Below are 6178 nucleotides of genomic sequence, written 5' to 3'. Positions count from 1 at the left end.
GATGGAAGATATAGCTGCAAACCTCCTGTCCTCAAACAATTAGTTAAAAACAAAACACTAAGGAAGAGAACTTCTAAGGTTCCGTCTACAGAGGGAAGAATCTTATCAAGCTATCCCACTGCTATCAGTCTTCTTAGATATCATTGACCAGATAAAAGTTTAGAAAGTTGGTGTTTTCTTCCCAACGTATTTCTTTCTTAAATATGGAAAGCAGAGATGCCAAATTTTAAGTCTACAGGTCCTGGTCTCAAGACTGTTGGACCAGATCAAACATGAGAGGACAGATAATAGAGACAGTAGTGTGGGAGTTTTACCGTTTCTACCACTTCTTGTGATATTGGTCAAGTTACTTAAACTCTCCATATATTTTTCTTTGTACTGTATATAAAATGGGGATAATAATATACCTACTTTAAAGAGTTACTGTGCCTAACACATAGTACTATATAAGTACGCGAAACCAAAAAAAGTTTTTGGTATTGGGAATTAAATCCATGGGCACTCTGCCACTGAGCCAGATCCCCAGCCCCTTTAAAATTTTGAGATAGAGGCTCACTAATTTGCCTGGGCTGGCAATGAACTTATAATCCTCCTGCCTCAGCCTCCCAAGCAGCTGGAATTACAGGTGAGCACCACCATGTACAGCACCAAAAAAACTATAAATGCCTAAAAACTTGAGCACTGAAAATCTATGTGGATAGCCCCATGAAATCCCAGAGATCTACCCATCCCAGTCTTATCAACTCTTTTCTTGTAGAAGGGGGAGGAGAAATAAAGGGAGGGATCACAAATTACCCTCGATTAGAGGCTGAGCACAGATTTCCAGAGAATACAATCAACTCTGTAAAGATAAACTTGGGCTTAGGAACCTAGCATCTAGAGAGATCCAAGATGGCAGACTAGAGGGAGGCTGCTCTCCTTGTTGCTCCATAACTCGGGTTTCAAGCAGAGGATGTGTTTCTCGGTGAGGCAGTCTTTGCTGCTTATCAATCCCCTGCTGTTTACTCCATTTGTCCACTGCGATTGCCTGCAGTCTGCCAGCATATCAACTATTTTTGAGTGCAGATTGCTCACTGACTGGTGCCTATCATCTGCAATTTGCCTGCCTCTTGCCTGCCCATCACCCACTGCCCAAGGTCCACCTGCCAATCGTCCACCAGTAGCTAGCACACCGCCAGTGGATTGCCAGCTGCCTGCTGTTGCCTGGAAGTCCAATGTCACAGAACCTACAGCTTCGGTTACACGTGGCTGCTGCCATTTTGAGACAACAGCCAGGACCTGTAGGACCCCCAGCCAGACTCATTGAGTCGATGACACCAGACATAGATAGAATATTCCATCCATCAACAAATAAATACGCTTTCTTTTCAGTAGCACATGGATCCTTCTCTAAAACAGACCATAAGTTATGCCACAAAGTAGCCCTTAGTAAATACAAAAAAATAGAGGTACTACCTTGTGTTATATCAGATCATAATGGAATGAAATTAGAAATCAATGACAAAATAAAAAACAGAAATTATTCCACCATGGAGACTAAATAATATGCTATTGACTGAAGCATGGATAACAGAAAATGTCAGGGAGGAGGTAAAAAAAATTCTTAGAGGTAAATGGTAATGACAATACAACATATCAAAATCTCTGGGACACTATGAAAGCAGTACTAAGAGGAAAATTCATTGCATGGAGCACATTCAAGAAAAGAATGAAAAGTCAACAACTAAATGACCTAACATTACATCTCAAAGCCCTAGAAAAAGAAGAAGAGAACAACACCAAAAGTAGTAGAAGACAGGAAATAATAAAAATCAGAGCTGAAATCAATGAAACTGAAACAAAAGAAACAATTTAAAAATTTGACAAAACAATAAGTTGGTTCTTTGAAAAAGTTAACAAAATAGATAAACCCTTAGTCACACTAACAAAGAGAAGGAGAGAGAAAACTCAAATTACTAAAATTCGTGAAGAAAAAGGAAATATCACGACAGACAACACTGAAATACATAACATAATGAGAAACTACTTTGAAAATCTATACTCCAACAAAATAGAAGATACCGAAGGCATTGACAAATTTCTAGAGACATATGATCCTCCCAAACTGAACCAGGAGGACACAGACAATTTAAACAGATCAATTTCAAGCAATGAAATAGAAGAAGCCATCAAAGGCCTGTCAACCAAGAAAAGCCCAGGACCAGATGGATTCTCAGCCGAGTTCTACAAGACCTTCAAAGAAGAACTCATTCCAATATTTCTCAAAAGTATTCCAGGAAATAGAGAAGAAGAAGAGAACCCTTCCAAACTCATTCTATGAAGCTAGTATCACCCTCATACCCAAAGCAGACAAAGACACATCAAGGAAAGAAAATTTTAGACCAATATCTCTGATGAATTTAGATGCAAAAATCCTTAACAATATCATGGCAAATCACATACAAAAACATGTTAAGAAGATAGTGCACCACGATCAGGTGGGGTTCATTCTGGGGATGCAAGGTTGGTTCAACATCTGGAAATCAATAAATGTAATTCATCACATCAATAGACTTAAAGTTAAGAATCATATGATTATTTCAAGTGATGCAGAAAAAGTGTTAGACAAAATACAACACCACTTCATGCTCAGAACTGTAGAAAAAATAGGGATAGGAGGAACATACCTCAACATTGTAATGGCTATTTGTGCTACGCCCACGGCCACCATCACTCTTAATGGAGAAAAACTGAAAGCATTCCCTCTAAAAACTGGAACAAGACAGGGATGCCCTCTTTCACCACTTCTATTCAACATGGTCCTTGAAATACTAGCCAGAGTAATTAGACAGATCAAAGAAATTAAAGGGTTACGAATATGAAAAGAAGAACTCAAACTGTCAGTATTTGCTGATGACATGATCCTATATTTAGAGGATCCAAAAAACTCCACCACAGGGACTGGGGAGATAGCTCAGTTGGTAGAGTGCTTGCCTTACAAGCACAAGGTCCTGGGTTCAATCCCCAGCAAGCACCACAAAAACAAAACAAAACAAAACACCAGAAAACTTCTAGACATCATAAATGAATTCAGCAAAATAGCAGGATATAAAATTGACATCCATAAATCTAAAGCATTTTTATGCATAAACCATGAAACATCTAAAAGGGAAATGAGGAAAACAACTTCATTCACAATAGCCTCAAAAAGAAGAAATACTTGGGAATCAATCTAACCAAAGAGGTTAGACCTCTACAATGACAACTACAGAACATTAAAGAAATTGAAGACCACAGAAGATGGAAAGATCTCTCATGTTCTTTGATTGGCAAAATTAATATTATCAAAATGGCCATACTTCCAAAGGTGCTATACAGATTTAACACAATTCCTATTAAAATCCCAATGACACTTCTCATAGAAACAGAAAAGGCAATCATGAAATTCATCTGGAAGAACAAAAGACCCAGAATAGCCAAAGCAATCCTGGGTAGGAAGAGTGTTGCAGGAGGTATCACAGTACCAGACCTTGAACTCTAATACAGAGCAATAGTAACAAAAATGGAATGGTACTGGCACCAAAATAGGTAGCTCAATGGTACAGGATAGAAGACACAGAGACATACCCACAGAAGTACAGTTATCTCATACTAGACAAAAGTGCCAAAAACTTACAATGGAGAAAAGATAGCCTCTTCAACAAATGGTGCTGGCAAAACGGGAAGTCCATATGCAGTAAAATGAAATTAAACCCCTATCTCTCACCCTGTACAAAATTCGACTCAAAATGGATCAAGAACCTAGGAATTAGACCTGAGACCCTTCACCAAAGAGAATAAAAAACGGGCCCGAATCTCCATCATCTTGGCTTAGGACCAGACTTCCTTAGTGCAAGAAATAAAAGAAAGACACAAGAAATGGGATAGATTCAAACTCAAAAGCTTTTTCTCAGCACAGGAAACAATCAATAATGTGACAAGAGAGCTACAGAGTGGGAGAAAAATCTTTACCACACACAATTCAGACACAGCATTCATCTCCAAAGTTTATAAAGACCTTAAAAAACTCTACACCCAAAATACAAAGAACCCAATCAATAAATGGGCTAAGGATCTGGGCAGACACTTCACAGAAGAAGATATACAGGTGATCAACAAATATATGAAGAAGTGCTCATCATCCCTAGTAATTAGAGAAATGCAAATTAAAACCACCCTAAGATTTCATCTAACTCCAATAAAAACGGCTATTATCAAGAATACAAGCAATAATAAGTGTTGGCGTGGATGTGGGGAAAAAGGCACAGTCATAAATTGCTGGTGGAGCTGCAAATTGGTGCAGCCACTCTGTAAAGCAGTATGGAGATTCCTCAGAAAGCTTGGAATGGACCTACCATTTGACCCAGCTATCCCTCCTTCTATACCCAAAGGACTTAAATCAGCCTACTATAGTGATGCAGCCACATCAATGTTCATAGCAGCTCAATTCACAATTCACAATAGCTAGATTGTGGAACCAACCTAGATGCCCTTCAATTGATGAATGGATAAAGAAACTGTGGTATATAAACACAATGGAATATTACTCAGCCATAAAGAAGAATAAAATTATGGCATTTGCTGGTAAATGGATGAAGTTGGAAAATATCATGTGAACTGAAATAGGCCAAGCCCAAAAAACCAAAGACTGAATGTTTTCTCTGATAGGTGGATGACCATGTTTAATGGGGGTGGGGGGTGGGGGCAGGGAGAGAAGAATGAAGGAACTTTGAATGGTGTAGAGGAAAATGGGGTGGAAGGGGGTGGGGTCGGAAAGACAGAAGAATGAAACAGACAGTATTACCCTACATATATATATGATTTCATGAATGGTGTGAATGTACATTGTGTACAACAACAGAAATGAAAAGTTGTGCCCCGTTTGTGCACAATGAATCAAAATGCAGCCTGTAAATATAAAAAAAAAAAAAAAAATTAATTAAAAAAAATAAGAACCTAGTCTTGGGGCTGGGGTTGTAGCTCAGTGGTAATGTGCTTGAATACTAGCCCTGTGTGAGGCACTGGGTTCGATTCTCGGCACCACATATAAACAAAGTAAAGATCCACTGACAACTTAAAAAATATTTTAAAAATAACCTGGAGTCTCAGGATCCCTTTGTTATTTAGCATCCCTTTCAAAATGGTCATTGTGCCTTCTGTATAAATAAAGGAAGTACTGTAGTTAACCTAAGTAAGAAAACTACTAAAAAAAATTCCTAGAACTTGAGAGAGTAGATCAGGCAATTAAGCTTAATCCCAAATTTAGGACATCCTTGAAATTCAACATAAACCAAGAGCAACCAGACAAAGCTGAAACCAATGCTGTCTTTCCTACCTGTCTCCTGTTCTTCATCTGTGCCTATCCTGCCCATATCTAGGGAACCTCATGAGTCAAAGGGATAGTGAGATCAAAGCAATAGCTGGGTATTCCTGAGTTCAGTGACCAAAATGCCATTACATACTCTAATATGAGGCCCAGATACATCCCAATGACTTAAGATTCTGAACCTAAAAGTTTACCTATGGTATATGTAAAAGCATTGATAAGTTCTTATTTCTATTGAAAGAGTAGCAATTCAGTATAGGGCACATATGAGTTTTAGTTTTGCCATTTAAGAAAATCTGTGGGCTGGGTACAGTGGAGCAGGCCTGTAACCAGAAGCTCAGGAGGTTGAGTCAGGAGGATCACAGGTTCAAAGACTTACCTGTTTCAAAATAAAAAAATAAAAGGGTTGGTGATGTGACTCAATGTTTAGGCACACTGTGTTCAATTCTTTGTACAAAAAAGAAAGAAAAACTGGGGGCTGGGGATACAGTTCAATAGTCAAACACCTGTCAAGCACAGGGAGGCCCTGAATTTAATGATTCCCAGCATCGCAAAAAAGAAAGAAAAAAAAAAGAAAAGCTTTCTATGAAAAGGTACATGATTATATGTAGACCACTTATTCTCTGGGAAAATATCTGTAATTGAAAATTTATTGCTTTACTTGTATGACAGCACAGTGACTGAATGTGAGTTCTTCACCACTATATAGTCAGTGTCTGAGAGATAGCAGGTACTCAAAAAGCGGATTAACTGAACAAATTCATGTACACTCACTTTAAATAGAAAGCAAATTAGTGACTGTTGATCCAAGAAAATAAAGTTAGTAGCACTAAT

The 6178-nt window shown here is 38.3% G+C and overlaps 1 non-coding gene across 1 annotated transcript; it reads left to right on the top strand.

Moving 5' to 3' along the window:
• Positions 1-2944: 2944 nt before the first annotated feature.
• Trnav-uac (transfer RNA valine (anticodon UAC)) lies at positions 2945-3016 on the top strand. Its single transcript has one exon. It is a non-coding gene; the product is annotated as a tRNA-Val (tRNA).
• The last annotated feature ends 3162 nt before the right edge of the window (positions 3017-6178 follow it).

The sequence above is a fragment of the Sciurus carolinensis genome, chromosome 3 (assembly GCF_902686445.1).
Source record: "Sciurus carolinensis chromosome 3, mSciCar1.2, whole genome shotgun sequence".
NCBI classification, from domain to species: Eukaryota; Metazoa; Chordata; class Mammalia; order Rodentia; family Sciuridae; genus Sciurus; species Sciurus carolinensis.
The sequence above is the reverse complement of the archived record's forward strand: the minus strand, read 5'-3'. Positions and strand labels throughout refer to the sequence as shown.